Source organism: Furipterus horrens, unplaced genomic scaffold (assembly GCF_987537825.1).
Source record: "Furipterus horrens unplaced genomic scaffold, mFurHor1.1.pri manual_scaffold_2, whole genome shotgun sequence".
Classification (NCBI taxonomy): Eukaryota; Metazoa; Chordata; class Mammalia; order Chiroptera; family Furipteridae; genus Furipterus; species Furipterus horrens.
In genome coordinates this window covers 94,267,736-94,284,913 of record NW_028327172.1, presented here as the reverse complement: position 1 = coordinate 94,284,913, position 17,178 = coordinate 94,267,736, and positions in this window count along the sequence as shown.

Below are 17,178 nucleotides of genomic sequence, written 5' to 3'. Positions count from 1 at the left end.
AATTGGTGTTCCAGGATTTTTCAGATATAATCCTAGCAATGGAATTGCTGGTTCAAAAGGCAGTTCCATTTTTAGTTTTTTGAGGAAATTCCAAACTGTTTTTCATAGTGGATGCATCAGTCTGCATTCCCACCAGCAGTGCACCAGGGTTCCCTTTTCTCTGCATCCTCTCCAGCGCAAGTTGTTTGTTGATTTGTTGATGATGGTCATTCTGACTGGTGTGAGGTGGTATCTCATTGTGGTTTTTATTTCCATCTCTCTTATGGCTAGTGATGCTGAGCATTCTTTCATATGTCTATGGACCCTCTGTATGTCCTCTTTGGAGAAGCATTTGTTCAGATCCTTTGACCATTTTTTAATTGGGTTGTCTGTCTTCTTGGTGCTGAGTCATATGAGTTATTTATATATTTTGGAGATCAATCCCTTATCTGAGATTTCATTGGAAAATATATTTTTCCATATGGTTGGTTCCCTTTTCATCTTGCTGATGTTTTCTTTAGCTGAGAAGAAACTCTTTAGTTTGATGTAGTCCCATTTGTTTATTATTTCCTTTATTTTCCTTGCCTTAGGAGATATATCAGTGAAAATGTTGCTACGTGGGATATCTGAAATTTTCCTGCCTATGTTTTCCTCTAGGACTTATATGGTGCCACGGCTTACATTTAACTCTTTGATCACTCTTGAGTTCATTCTGGTTTACGGTGTAAGTTGGTGGTCTAGTTTTATTTTATTGCATGTCCCTGTTAAGTTCTCCCATCACCATTTGTTGAAGAGGCTCTTTTCAGTGCTTTTTATGTACTCTTACCCTTTGTCAAATATTAGTTGACAATAGAGACCTGGGTTTATTTCTGAGCTCTGTATTCTGTTCCATTGATTTATATGTCTTTTCTTATGCCAGTACCAGACTCTTGATTACTGTGGCCTTGTAGTGTACTTTGATATCAGGTATTATGATTCCTCCTACTGTGTTCTTCTTCCTCAAGATTGCTATTGCTCTTCAGGTCTTTTTTGGTTTCATATAAATTTTTGAAATATTTGTACTTAGCTCTGTGAAATATGTCATTGGTATTTTAATAGGGATTGCATTGAATCTATAAATTACTTTGGGTAGTATGGATATTTTAATGATGTTGATTTTTGCCATCCATGAACATGGTATATGCTTCTATTTCTTTGTATCTTCCTTAATTTCTTTCTTCAGAGTTACGTAGTTTTCCAAGTAAAGGTCTTGTACTTTCTTGTTTAAGTTTATTCCTAGGTACTTTATTTTTCTTGTTGCTATGGTAAATGGGATTTTTCTTTTAGTGTATATCTCTGAAATTTTATTGTTGGTGTACAGAAAAGCCTTTGATTTCTGAATATTGACTTCGTATCCTGCTATTTTGTAAAATTCAGTTATTAGGTCGAGTAGTTTTTGTGTGGAATCTATAAGGTTTTCTATGTACACTATCATGTATCTGCAAATAATGACAGTTTTACTTCCTCTTTTCCAATTTGGATGCCTTTTATTTCTCTTTCTTCTCTGATTGTTGTGGCTAGACCTTCCAAGACGATATATAATAGGAGTGGAGATAATGGACATCCTAGTTTTCTTCCTGACCTCAGGGGAAATGCTCTCAGTTTTTGCCCAATGAACTGATGTTGGCTTCTGGTTTCTCATATATGGTCTTTATTATGTTGAGGTATTCTCCCTCTATTCCTATTTTGCTGAGAGTTTTCAATATAAATTGGTGTTGTACATTATCAAATGCTTCTTCTGCATCTATTGATATGACCATGTGATTTTCTTTTTTTCATTTTGTTTATGTGGTGTATTACATTTATTGATTTTTTAATATTAAACAATTCTTGCATCCTTGGGATGAATCCCACCTGATCGTGGTGTATAATCTTTCTAATGTATTGCTGGATCCTGTTTTCCAGAATTTTGTTGAGGATTTTAGCGTCTATATTCATCAGTGATAGTGACCTATAGTTTTCTTTCTTTGTTGTGTCTTGACCTGGTTTTGGAATTAGGGATATACTGGCTTCATAGAAAGAGTTTGGGAGTCTTCCCTCTTCTTGGGTTTTTTTGAATAGTCTGGTAAGGATATGTGTTAGTACTTTCCTAAATGTTTTGTAAAATTCACCTGTGAAGCCATCTGGTCCAGGGCTTTTGTGTGCCAGGAGTTTTTGATTACTGCTTCAATTTCACTAGCTGTTATTAGTCTGTTCAGGCTTTCTGCTTCTTATTGATTCAGTTTTGGAATATTATAGAAACTTGTCCATATCATTTGGGTTGTCAAATTTCTTGTGATATAGTTGTTTGTAATAATTTCATACAATCCTTTGTATTTCTGTAGTATCAGTTGTGATTTCTCCTCTTTATTTCTGATTTTATTTGGGTCCTCTCTCTTTTTTCCTTGATGAGCCTGGCTAAAGGTTTGTCAATTTTGTTTATCTTTTCAAAGAACTAGCTCCTACTTTTGTTGATCTTTTGAATTATTTCTTTAGTCTCTATGTCATTTAATTCTGCTCTGATCTTGATGATTTCCTTACTTCTACTTCCTCTGGGATTTACTTATTGTTCTTCCTCTAGTTCCTGTAGCTGTAGGGTTAAATTTTTTTTAAGAGATTCTTTTATCCTTTTTAGATAGGCCTGTATTGCTGTGAACTTTTCTCTCAGGACTGCTTTTGCTGTGTCGCATAGGTTTTGGGTTGTTGTATGTTCATTTTCATTAGTTTCCAGAAACTTTTTGATTCCTTCCTTGATGTTAGTTAAGCCATTCATTATTTAATAGCATGTTTTTTATTCTCCATGAGTTTGAACTTTTTGAGTTTTTTTCTTGAGGTTGATTTTTAGTTTCAACCCATTATGATTTGAGAAGATGCTTGATATAATTTAATGTTCTTGAGTTTGTTGAGGCTTGATTTCTATCCTACCACGTGGTCTATCTTTGCAAATGTTCCATGTGTACTTGAAAAGAATGTATATTTTGCTTCTTTGGGGTGAAAAGTTCTATATATATCAACTAAGTCTATTTAATCCAGAGTGTTGTTCAATGCCTCAATATCCTTGGTGTTTTTTGCTTCAAAGATCTGTCCCTTACTATGAGTGTGTCACTGTCTATATCTTTCCTGAAATCTTTCAAAAATTTCCTTACATATTAGGGTGCTCATATGTTGGGTGCATATATGTTCACAAGGGTTATATCTTTTTGGTGGATTTTCCCCTTAAGTATTATAAAATGTCCTTCCTTGTCTCTTTTTATGGCCTTTTCTGTGAAATCTGTTTTGTCTGATATAAGTATTACTACTCCAGCTTTTTTTTTTTTTCATGTCCATTTGCTTGATATACTTTATTTCATCTCTTCACTTTCGGTCTGTTTAGATATTTTGTTCTAAGCTGGGTCTCTTTTAGAAAGCATATATGTGGGTGATGCTTCCTAATCCATTCAGCTTCCCTATGTCTTTTGATTGGAGCACTTAACTCATTTATATTTAAGGTCATTATCAATAGGTACTTATTCATTGTCATTTTCCTTTTTTGTACTTATGATCCTCGTTGTCTCTCTCCATTTCTTCATCTTCTTAATGCCGACCCTTTAGCATCTCTTGCAATGCTGGTTTGGTGGAGATGTACTCTTTTAGCCTTCTTTTATCTTGGAAACTCCTTATTTCACCTTCCATTTTGAATGAGAGCCTTGATGGGTATAGTATTCTTTGTTTTAGGCTTTTGTTTTTCATTGCTTGGAATATTTTTTTGCCATTCCCTCTTGATTTTAGTGTTTCTGCTGAGAAATCTGATGATAGCCTTATTGGAGCTCCCTTGTATGTTATTAGTTGTTTCTCTCTTGCTGCTTTTAGGATTTTCTCTTTGTCTTTGGATGTTGCCATTTTAATTATGATGTGTCTTGAAGTGGGCCTATTGGGGTTCATCTTCATTGGGACCCTCTGTGCTTCCTGGACTTGCATGACTCTTTCTCTCATCATGTTTGGGAAGTTTTCTGTCATTAGTTTTTCAAATATGTTTTCTATACCTTGCTTTTCTTCTTCTTCTTTTGGAATTCATGTGTAATGGATATTATTACATTTCATGTTTTCCTGCAGCTGTCTTAAAACCTCTTCAGTCTTTTTTCATTTTGTTGCCATGTCTGGGAGTTTTTGTCTGCATTGTCCTCCAGCTCGCTGATCTGATCTTCTGCTTCCTTTAGCCTGCTTTTACTTCCTTCTACTGTGTTCTTCAATTCAGAAATTTTATCCTTTATTTCCTCCTGACTCTTATTGATGGCTTCTGTGTTCTTTCTCATGCTCGTCTAATTCTCTGTAAGTTCCTTGTAGTTTCCCTGGAGTTCCCTGGAGTTCCCCTGGAGTTCTTTGTAGTTTTCCTTGAGCTAGCTGAGCTCATTGATCTTCCCCATAATCTATGTTTTGAATTCCTTATTTGTTAGTTTGCTTCTCTCTTAGCACTCTTTCTGGGGATTCTTTCTTTCCTTTGGATGGCTGGTTGTTTCTCTGTCTCCCCAATATTCTGATTTCTATTGTTTGTTAGGTTGATATGCAGTTTTCGGATCTGCCCCTGGTGCCATCATATTGTGTACCAGTCTGGGCCTAGGTAGCCTTCGGAGACTACCAGAGATGTACTGCCTCTGTCTGTCTCATTTAGTTGTTAATCTTTTCAATATGTGATTAGCCTTCAGGCTTAAGGACTAAGGGTGGGGCAGCTTAATTCCTGTAGGCATGGCTTTTGCTTCCCCTCAAGCTGATGCCACTCAGAAGGGAATGGTCTCCCTTCAGTATTGGCAATGTGTCAGCACTGGGACCCGGTCGACTGCTCCCCCACTTCTCCCCTCAAAGCCACCGCCCCAAATTCTCCCCAAGCATCTCTAGTCTTCTCTGCCTTCCCTCTGCTTTAGCCCAGGGTAAGTGGGGGTCATAATATTTTTGTACGTGATCTGCTAAAGAGCTCTTTTTCTCCAGCTAGGAATAAACCCTGTGACTTTTCGCTTTTCACATCTGGATACTATACTATACTATACTATTTAACTTTCCGCCCTTTTGCTATAGGCTGGGAAGCCCAGCTGAGGGTTAAGACCCTGCCCTTCTCAGGGGAAACTCCTGGCTGCTGAGCTGTTTCTCAGTCCCTTCAGCTGCCACCGGTGGGAGCCCAGCCAGCCGTTTCGCATCTCCACACTTCCTACTGGTCACGTTGTGATGTAGTGGCCTTTTCTCTCTCTCCGTGGTTATAAGACTTCTCTCCAGCTAGTGTTCAGTTGGTTATTCCAGATGTTTTCTCCACTATTTAGTTGTAAATCGAGAATGGTCCTGGGAGGAGGTTAGTGTAGCTTCCACCTACTCATCCACCATCTTGGATCTCCCAGAATGTTTTTATACAGTGACTGTGTAGTACAGTTTGATATCAGGTATTGTGATTCCTCCTACTGTGTTCTTCTTTCTCAAAATTGCTGAGGGTATTTGGGGTCTTTTTTGGTTCCATGTAAATTTTTGAAGTATTTATTCTAGATCTGTGAAATATGCCATTGATATTTTAATAGGGATTGAGTTGAATCTATAAATTGCTTTGGGTAGTATATACATTTTAATGATGTTAATTCTTCCCATTTACAAACATGGTATATGCTGTCATTTATTTGTATCTTCCTTAATTTCTTTTTTTTACTGTTCTGTAGTTTTCTGAGTACAAGTCTTTTACCTCCTTGATTAAGTTTATTCCTAACTACTTTGTTTTTCTTCTTGCTATAGTAAATGGGATTATTTTTTTCTAGTTTCTGTCTCTGATGTCTTATTGTTGGTGTACAAAAATGCCTTTGATTTCTGAATATTTACTTTGATTTCTGAATATTTACCCTGCTATTTTGCAAAATGTACTTATTAGGTCAAGTAGTTATTTTAGTGGAGTTCGTAGGGTTTTCTATGTACACTATCATGTCATCTGCAAATAGTGGCAGTTTTACTTCCTCTTTCCAAATTTGGATACCTTTTATTTCTTTTTCCTCTCTGAGTGCTGTGGCTAAAACTTCCAAAACTATGTTGAATAGAAGTGAAGAGAGTGGACGTCCTTGTCTTGTTCCTGATCTTAGAGGGGCACAGCTTTCAGTTTTTGCCTATTGAGTATGATTTTGACTGTAGTTTTCTTGTATATGACCTATATTGTGCTGAGGTATGCTTCTTTGTACTTCGTCGAATGCTTTTCCAGCATCTATTGACATGATTATGTGATTTTCGTCTTTCATTTTGTTTATGTGGTATATTACATGTATTGATTTATGTATATTAAAACATCCTTGCATCCCTGGGATGAATCCCACTTGATCGTGGTGTATGATCTTTTTAATCTATTGCTAGATTCGGTTTTCCAATATTTTGTTGACGATTTTAGCATCTATGTTCATCAGCGATATTGGCCTGTAGTTTTCTTTCTTTGTTGTGTCTTGACCTGGTTTTGTAATTAAGATAATACTGACTTCATAGAAAGAGTTTGGGAGTCTTCCCTTTTCCTGGATTTTTTTGGAAGAGTTTGAGAAGGAGAGAAGTTAGTTCTTTCCTAAATGTTTGGTAATATTCTCCTGTGAAGCCATCCAGTCCAAGTCTTTTGTGTGCTGGAATATTTTTGATTACTGCTTCAATTTCACTAGTTGTTTTCAGTGGAATCATGCTTGCTTCTTCTTCTTGATTCAGTTTTGGAAGACTATGTCCAGAATTTGTCCATTTCACCCAGGTTGTTAAATTTATTTTCATACAGTTGTTCATAGTAATTTCTTATAACTTTGTATACCGTGGTATCAGTTGTGATTTTTTCTCTATCATTTCTAATTTTATTTATTTGGGCACTCTTTCTTTTTTTCTTGATGGATCTATTTAAAAGCTTGTCAATTTTGTTTACCTTTTCAAAGAACCAGCTCATGGTTTTACTGGTCTTTTGAATTGTTTGTTTAGTCTCTATGTCATTTAATTCTGCTCTGATCTTGATGATATCTTTCTTTCTACTGTCTCTGACCCTTGTTGGCTGTTATTTCTTTAGTTCCTGTAGCTGTAGGGTTAGGTTCTTTATTTGAGATTCTTCGATCATTTTTGGGTAGGCCTGTATTGTTATGAACTTTCTCTCAGGTTTGCCTTCACTGTATCCCATAGATTTTAAGCTGTTGTGTGTTTATTATCATTTGTCCAGAAACTTTTTGATTTCTTCCTTGATATAATTGTTAACTCATCGAATATTTAACAGCATCTTTTAAATCTCCATGAATTCGAATAATTTTGAGTTTTTTCCCTGAGGTTCGTTTCTAGTTTCAAAGCATTGTGACATAAGAAGATACTTAATATAATTTAAATCTTCTTGAATTTAAGGCTTCTTTTTTGTCCTATATGTGGTGTATCTTTCAAAATGTTCCATGTGCATTTGAAAAGAATGTATATTTTGCTTCTCTGTGCTGAAGAATTCTGTATATATCAATTAAGTCCATTCCATGTAGAATGTTATTCAATCCCTCAATATCCTTGGTAATTTTTTGCCTGGGATATCTGTTCTTTGTTGACTATGAGGTGTTAAAGTCCCCTAATATTACTGTGTTGCCTTTGATATCCTTCTTGTAGTCTTACAAGATTTTCCTTATATATTTGGGTACTCCTATATTGGGTGCATATATGTTTATAAGGGTTATAGCTCCTTGATGGATTGTTCCCTTAAGTATTATGAGGTGTCCTTCTTTGTCTTTTTTTATGGCCTTTTTGTGAAATCTGTTTTGTCTTATATAAGTATTTCTACCTCTGATTCTTTTTTCATGTCCATTTGCCTGAAATAATTTTTTTCATCTTTTCACTTTCAGACTGTTTAGATTTTTTTCTGAGGTGGACTTTTGTAGACAACATTTATGTGGGTCTTGTTTTCTCATCCATTCAGTTACACTATGCCTTTTGTTTGAGCATTTAATCCATCTACATTTAAGATTATTATTGGCATGTATTTATTCATTTCCTATTGTATCTGTGTACTTCTACTCTTTTTAATTCTTTTTCTTAAAGCACTCTCTTTAGCATCTCTTGCAATGTTGGTTTGGTGGAGATGTATTCTTTTAGTCTTCTTTTGTCTGGGAAACTCCTTATTTCACCTTCCATTTTGAATGAGAGCCTTGCTGAGTAGAGTATTCTTGGTTGTAGGCCTTTGTTTTTCATTGCTTGGAATATTTTTGACTATTCCCTTCTGGCCTGTAGTGTTTCTGTTGAGAAATTGGTCAATAGCCTTATCAGAGCTCCCTTGTATGCTATTTGCTGTTTTTCTCTTGCTGCTTTTAGGATTTTCTCTTTATTTTTGAATGTTGCCATTTTAATTATGATGTGCCTTGGAGTGGGTTTTTTGGGGTTCCTCTTCACTGGGACTTTCTATGCTTCTTGAACTTGCATGACGTTTTCTCTCATCAAATTAGGGAAAATTTCTGTCATTACTTCTCCTATCAGCTTCTCTATTCCTTGTTCTTCTTCTCCCTCTTTTATTCCAATGATCCAGATATTATTTTGTCTCATGTTATCCTGTAATTCCCTTAGATCTTCTTCATATTTTTTCAATCTTTTTTATTTTGTTGTATTGTCTGGGAATTTTTTCCACATTGTCCTCTAACTCACTGATTCAAGCCTCTGCTTCATTTAGCCTGCTTTTGATTGATTGTACTGTGTTTTCCAGTTCAGACATTGTATTCTTCATTTCTTCCTGGTTTTCTTTCATAGTTTCTATGTCCTTTTTTATGCTGGTGTAGTTTTCTGTAAGTTCCCTATAATTTTTTTGGAGTTGTTGGTACCTTCCTTGGAGGTTGTCATAGTTATTTTTGAGGTTGTTGAGTATATTGAGCTTCTTCACCACCGTTGTTTTGAATTCCATGTCTGATGTTTGGGCTATGTCTGTTCCATCTACCTCTCTTTCTGGGGATTCCTCTTTTCTTTTCATTGGGAGGTTGTCTTACCATATTGGATTCTTCTTGTTTGTTTTTGTTTTTTGGATTTGTCTGCTTTGACTTCCCACCTTTGTGGTATAAGATTATTTATAGGCGATCTGGAGGTTTCAGTGGTGCAGTCTCTTTGATCTCCTGAGCCTGATGTTCTTGGATTATCTTTTATGTCATTTGTTTATGCTGTCTGGTTATATTTCAGATTCTCTTTGATGGAAACTTCCCTGTGGCTAGTTGACTGAGAGTCACTCTGCCTACTTTGTCTTGACTTCTTTTTTGAAGATGCTGTTAAAAACATAAACACACAGCCCAGGCAGGAAACCCACACCCTCAAAAATATCCCACACCCTTTATCCCACTATTGGCAACAAATGAGCCAATATCACTATAAATGTAGAGAGGTTAGGACTTTTATACTATTGGAAGAATAGGTAAGAGTTGTTTTTAATGTGGAAAAATATAATTTTTGAGAGTTGGGATGGTAGATTAATAATAGTAGCAAGTAGTGTTGAGACTATGCAAGACAGTAGGTAATATTTACATTGTGTGTTAATAATAATAAAAGAAAAGGAGGGAAAAATGCAGAATATAGTATGAAAGTAGAATTGTATAGTATTAAATTTATATAGTAGTTATATGCTATATATTTAGTGTGAAAGCAAGGCTAAACAAAACAAACAAACAAAAATTAAAGAGGAAGGATGAGTGGGAGTGATGGTATGAAACAAATTAAAGAGAGAGTTTTAAAAAAATTAAAATGAAATAAAATAAAAGTAAAAATTAAGATTAAAATTAAAATAAAAAATAAGAAATTAAAAAAATTAAAATTAAATAAAATACAAATAAAAAACTAAAATAGAAATAAAATTAAAAATAAAAGATTTTTCTCAGTTCAGCTTTTGTGTGCCGTCTTCTTTTTCTGGATCCACAGATGATCTATTGAGGCAGGCCAGAGGTTCCTGATCCTGGTGGCAATGCTGTGTACCTGTGTGCAGTATTGGTTGCGTTAGCCTCCTGCTCACTGGGTCGCGTGTTTGGGTAACACCCACGCACCCATGGTGTCCACCGCTTTTGTAGGGCACCTGTTGGAGCCGGCCTCAGTGCTTGTGCGTGCGCACACAAGCGCGCGCACGGTGGCCTGTTTGCTAGCCTCAGGCCTGCAGAGCTGCGTCCTGGGATTTGGTCTCTTGCCCCTTGGGGCAGGACCCCGGACACTTATGCACGGTGGAAATAAGTGTTTGTGAGTTCCAGCTGCCCGCTGTTCTTCCACCTGCCTGGACAACCATGAGTAGAGCTTGAGCAAGTGGGCTGTGCGCCAGCTTGGCGCCTATTGGGGCGGACCAGGGGTGTCTGCGCAAGGTCTCCTGCATGCCCAGTTGGCTGATTTTGTGCCCGCTGGCGCGTTGATCTTATGCCTGTTGGGGTGGGTCTGAGGGGCACCCGGACATGCGGCCAGTGACCTGGCTCCGTGCCTGGGCCAGTGGACGAGGGTACCTCCCTGTGCATACCAGTCTGACCCAAGGGGAGGTTTGAGGAATGGGAGAGCACACTTCTGCGCCTGTGCTCCTCAAGAGTCTCCTATCACCCCCAACCTTTCCTCCCCTCTCCGCAGCACACAAGACAAAAATATAAAAGAAAAACATGTTCTTAAATACACAGCAGTACGCTGTTTCTTGTCTCTCAGTGCCAGATGCCACCTGGCCCACTCCTGGTTCTGCCAGCAGGCAGAGACCCACTCTCCTCTGATTCTTCTCTGGGGAAGCCTGTGATCACAAAAAGTCTTTGTGCATTTCCAGCCACAGCTCGGGAAGCCAACCCAGTCAGAAATCCCGTCTCATCATTTTTTCCTCTGCTATCCTCACCAAACAGGTCTTCCCAAATGGTCTTCTCTGATGCAGCAGTGCTGAGGCTCAACTCCTGCCAGTGTCCAGATTCTCACTGAGATGTTTTGTCTGCTATCATTCCAAACTACAGATGGATCTCGGGAGCTATAAAGCGCAGCCTCCCCTCACTCCTCCACCATCTTCCTGTACTGTATTTATTAATACTTTAAGTTTACATCATCTGTTTATAAGATTAATTGTTAATACCTACATCAATATTGTTCTATATGATACAAAACATTTTTTAAAATTCCTGAAGCTATTGCCTTTGCCTTACTCTTCTCTTTTTTTAAAGTATATTTTATTGATTATGTTGTTACAGTAGTCCCAACTTTCTCCCCTTTGCTCCCCTCTTCCCAGTACCCTCCTTCCTTCTAGCAATTCCACCTCCCTTAATTCAGGTCCATGGGTTGTACATATAAGTTCTTTGCCTTCACCCTTTCCTATATTATTCTTAACTTACCCCTGTCTATTTTGTACCAACCAATTATGCTTCTTAATCACTGCACCTTTTCCCCATTTTTCCCCCTTCCCCTTCCCAGCTAATATCCCTCCAAATGATCCCCATACTTCTGATTCTGTTCCTATTCTGATTTGCTTCATTGGATTTTGTTTTTATTTTTAGATTCAGTTGTTGAGAGCTGTGAGTTTGTTGTCATTTTTATGTTCATAATTTTGATTTTATTTTTCTTAATAAGTCCCTTTGACATTTTATATAATAATGGCTTGGTGATGATGAACTTCTTTGGCTTTACCTTATCTGGGAAGCACTTCATCTGCCCTTCCATTCTAAATGATAGCTTTGCTGGATAGAGTAATCTTGGTTGTAGTTCCTTGTTTTTCATCACCTTGAATACTTCTTGCCAGTCCCTTTATACCTGCAAAGTTTCTTTTGAGAAATCAGCTGGATAGTCTTATAGGCATCCCGTTGTAGTTAACTCTCTACTTTTCTCTTGCTGCTTTTAAGATTCTCCCTTTATCTTGAATCGTTGGCATTTTAATTATAATGTGTCTTGGGGTGGCCCTGCTTGAGTCTAGCTTGTTTGGGACTCCCTGTGCTTCCTGGACTTGTTAGTATATTTCCTTTGCCAAATTAGGGAAGTTTCCTTTCATTATTTCTTCAGGTAAGTTTCTAATTTCTTGTTCTTCCTCTTCTCCTTCTGGCACTCCTATGATTCGAGTGTTGGTATGTTTAAAGTTGTCCCAGAGGTTCCTAAGCCTCTTCTCCTTTTTTTCACTTCTTGTTTCCTCGTTCTGTACTGGTTGACTGTTTTTTTATTCCTTATGTTCCAAGTCATTGATTTGAACCTTGGTTTCCTTCCCTTCACCATTGTTTTTTTGTGGATTTTCCTTCATTTTACTTAGTGTAGCCTTCACTTCTTCCTTTATGTGTCTGCCATACTTAATCATATCTGTCAAGCCTGTGACCATCTTTATCACCAGTGTTTTGAACTCTACATCGGTTAGGTTGGCTATCCCCTTGCCGCTTAGTTCTCCCACTGGAACCTTGATTTGTTCCCCCTTTTGTGCCATACTTCTCTGTCTCCTCATCTTGACAGGCCCCTGTGTTTGTTTGCCTCTGTGTCTTAGGTAGATCTCTCACACCTATTACATTGTAAGGGGTGGAGCCTTAGATATTCATCAGTACAGGGTGACCCATATCACCACGTTGTGGCACTGTGTGGTGGGGAGGGGTCTGAGGGAACAATGCCACTCCCTCTGCACTCACCCTTTTCCCAGGAACTTCTCCCACTTCCGTGTGGGACTGGCACCTCTCTAGTTGTTGCCCTGGCTGTCGTTCCCAGGGTAGGTTGGTCTGCAGACGTTTTAGGACCAGGGGCCCTTTAAATAAGCAGACTCTGCTGAGATACTGGTAGTTTCTTCCTCTGTGCCAACCCCCACTGGTTTGCACAGTCAAAAGCAATGAGGCTTTATTTTTTCTGGTGCTGGAACTGTGAGCTGTGTGATCTGGTCTAGTGCTGGGTGTGTCCCCCATGTGTCTTTCTCCACTTTTTAAAATGTGTAACTGCACTCTCTACTGGCCTGCCACTGCTGCCGCTGCTGCCAGCACCACACTGCGTTCTCTCTGCCCCAGCTCCACCTCTCCTACCTTTCTGGATGAGTATTTCTTCTCTATATCTTTGCCGTTGGACTTCCATAGAGCTTGATTTTCTGGAACTTCCAGTTGTCTCCAGTTTTGAGGTAGTTATATTCCTTCTTAGTTGTGGGGACAGATGCAGTATGTCTGTCTAAGCCTCCATCTTGGTCGGAAGTAAAAAATATTGTCTGATATGTATTACTAACAATAGACATAAAAAATGAAACGACAATGTGAAATAGAAATTCATCTTTATTTACAAGTATGATTCATATCTTGATAATGAAAAAGGAGCACACGAGTGCTTTTTGGTAGCCCAGTGTAATTGATACGATTGCTTCATGGTAGACTAGCCTATACATTAATGAATGAACCATTATACAATTTTATGACAGAGTTACAGTCATATTCATACTACAGTATTAGAAATGTTGTTACATTAAAAAACCACTCACTGTGATGTTAGGCTGATACACAGTTTTCCCAAATATGATAAAGAGAGGCATAGTTTATTTTTAATAATTTTCTTGATTGACTGTGTCATAAATCCCGTAAAATCTTTCACAACATCTAGACAGTTTATTTTTCCAGCAGGAATTTCTTGTTTTGGGCTTGATGGCCTTCGTTTCTCTTTCTGTAACAATGATGGTGTCTTCAATGGTGTAATCCTTTTAGACTTTTATGATGTCCTCTCTGTTGGAGTTCTCTTCCATAGCATTTATAATAAAGTACCGTGTGTAATAAACCTCAAAGGTCCTATGACCTGATATAGAGCCTGAATTAGAGACATTGTGTTTGGGGGCACATAGACTGCTTGGATGTGTTTGGTGTTGAATTCATGGGGTTCTGAGTGATCAGGGGTGTTGTTTAATATCAAAAGAGCTTTAAAGGCAGTTCCTTATTCACAAGGTACATTCTAACTTGAGGACAAAACATAAATGGGGCCAATCCAGAGAAAGGATGGCTGTTGTTTTTCTTTTTCCTTTAAGGTTTTAAGGTTTTCAGGTTAGCAGATTTATAGATAAGGCAGTCCTAACCATAAACCCAACTGCATTAGCATGAAAGAGTAGAGTTAGCCTGTCCCTTCCTGCCTTAAATCCTGATGTTAGTTTCTCTTCTGTAGTAATAAATGTCCTCTGTGGCATTCCCTCCCACTCCCCAAATAGGGTGTTTCTGTCTGCATTAGAAAAGCCTATTCAGATAGGTAATCTCTCTCTCCTTGATTTTCTTAATGGTGGCTGGAGACTCATCTGCTGTCTCTTGGTTGGCAGAAGCTGCTTCTCCTGTTATCTTGGCATTTTAAAGTCAAATCTCCTTCTAAAATTATCAAACATTTCTAGCTGGCATTAAATCCTCCAGCTTTAGGTCTTTCACCTTTATTTTGCTTTAAGCTGTCATAATTACTACTTTTCCTTGAATCATAAAATCTCTGGTTATACTTACAGCAATCCTGCACCCAGATAAAAGCTGTATTTTCAATACAAAATAAAAAGTATTTCACAAAACAGTGCAAGATTTTCAAGCCTGCTGGCATAGCTGCGGCTATGTCTTCACATATTTTCTTCTCTTCTTTTTACAGTGGTCCTTATTCTGAATTCATTTATCCTTAAATGGCAGGAGACTGCAGCTACAGATCTTAATCAAGGGTACATATCAAGAAATTTGTTTTTCTTGTAACATCGTGACTTTATTATGCTTCCTGGGAGAGAACTTTTAGCATCACTAGTGGCATGATGTATGGGTCCCATGGTGTTTATGCCATTGCACTAAATATGATGAAAAATATGCAAGAACTGCAAGAGATTACTTTAGTGTGATATGAAATTTACTAGAAAGACAAACTGCTCATAAGAGGATGATTAACCTTACATGGCATTTTAAGTGCATACTTGAAACATGAGCTCATGGCACTAGCAACAGGTGGCTATGAAACTGTAGCAGTACAGTATGCACTGCAGTTAATTTTACATAGTTATGATTTAACTCTGCTTTTGCATTTGTTTACATTTCTCTCAACTGCAAATGATGCCATGTATGATCTGTGTTTATGTGCATGTTTTGATAATTTTTAACTTCTTATAATATATTTGTGTATACTTTATGGTAGTAAATGGTAAAATAAACTAGTATCTACATTCAATTATATATTTATATTCATGACATACCTGTTTTTCTTAATTTCTTTTGATAGTTCTGGTTATGTGGTTCATCTGTGAGTTTTTTCAAATTGTCACAAATTTCCAATTTTTTTTCCATTATAGTCATTGAAAAAAATCCACATGTAAGTGCACCTGCATAGTTCAAAACAGTGTTGTTTAAGGGTCAACTGTGCATTCTTTCTGGTGTCTGTGCTAGAGGACCCTTGCACATGTTGTAGGGGACTGCCCTGCATGGTTTTGGGAATTGTAGCCTGGCTGCAAGCTAGGCACCCCAAGGAGGCCTATAAGTCTTGACCAGAAGACCAGAAGGGCTGGAGACAAGCATGACACAAAAAGCCCATTCAGGGTGTTCCCATGGGAATTGGATTTAAAAAATACATATTCTTCTTTGAAGTTTGCTCTGTTTTTCTCATCTCTTTAACTATAGATTCTGTGTGACATCATATACCCAGAGGTGTATAAAGTTTTGCCTCTGATGTCACATAGTGCCAAGATGCCTAACAGACTGTGACCCAGAATGCTCACTGTGTTCTTTACATTGTTATCAGTAATCAGTGATTGTTAACAGTAATCCCAGTATCTGAAATTGATTGATGATTTGTGTATCCTGACTCTGTATCTCCTGGATACCCTCCTCAATAAAAGGAACTTGGAAGGCATGATCGGGGCTCTTCTCCACTAGAGAGATCAGCCACCTTTCCTCCTCCCAGACAAAATACAGCATTTGAGTTATTGTTTCTCATCCATGATCCTGAGACCACTGCTGGAGTTTCCATCGAGCTGAGGACGTTGGGGGTGACCTGGCTTCATATGTGGCATAGTGTATACTAGACATGTATTAAGGTGTTTATCTCCATGTCTTTTTTAATAATGGAAGAAAATTGAAAACTACTGAAATTTCCATAAGTTGGGAAGTGATAAAAAATTGTGCTATTGAATACCATAAAGCAATAAAGAGAATGTGATGGGTTCATGTATGCAACCCTTAAAAGACATGTTTTAAAATTAAAAAGCCAGTTTCTGAGCCATATACATTTTGTACCTCCCAATGTACATACAAACAAAATTCCAGAAGGTACATCTACATGAGTCATGTATATGAATAAAAAATTCTTTCCAAGTATACACACTGGGTTGATAATAGCAGTTACCTCTGTGGAGGGATGAGATTGAGTGGTAGTCATTGGACCTTTAATTTCATTTTCCTGTGAGGGTCATTTGTATTTTTCACAAAATTAATGCCATTACATATTATTTTTTTAAATGAATACAATTTAAATTTAAACTTAGAAATAGGAAGAACTTAGTATAATTTTCATGCATTGGGCTTCAGTTTCATTTTTTCTTTTTGCTGTAATGGCAACTTTATTTCAACCAGAGTGCAGAATCCTCAAACTTCTCACCTTTACTGACAACCCTGTCTCTCTCTTTCTCTTACAGGGACCTTCATTTATTTATTTATATTTTTAGATTTTTTTCTTTTATTTTTTGGTTTTTCAATTACAGTTGTCCCATTTTTCCTCATTACTCCCCCCGACCCAGCCCACTGATTCTCCCCCAATCATATCCCTCCCCGTTGTCCATGTCCATGAGTCATTTATACACATTCCTTGACTAGAACCTTCCCTTAATTATCTCCCTTCTCCCCCCCCCCCCTTGACTACTATTCTATTCTTTGTCCTATTTAGTTCATTTGTTTGTGTTGTTCTTTAGTTTCCTGTATTAGGTGATATCATATAATATTTTTCTTTCTTGCCTGGCTTATTTTACTAAAGATAATTCTCTCTAGTTCCATCCATGTTGTTGCAAATGGCAGGAGTTCCTTCTTTCTTTCTGCTACATAGTATTCCATTGTGTAAATGTACCACTGTTTTTTGATCCACTCATCTACAGATGGACACTTAGGCTGTTTCCAGTACTTAGCTATTGTAAACAGGGCTGCTATGAACATAGGGGTGCATAAGTTTTTTTGAATTAGGGTTTTAGGATTTTTCGAGTATAATCCTAGCAGTGGAATCACTCGTTCAAAAGGCAGTTCCATTTTTAGTTTTTTGAGGTAATTCCATACTGTTTCCCATAGTGACTGCACTAGTCTGAATTTC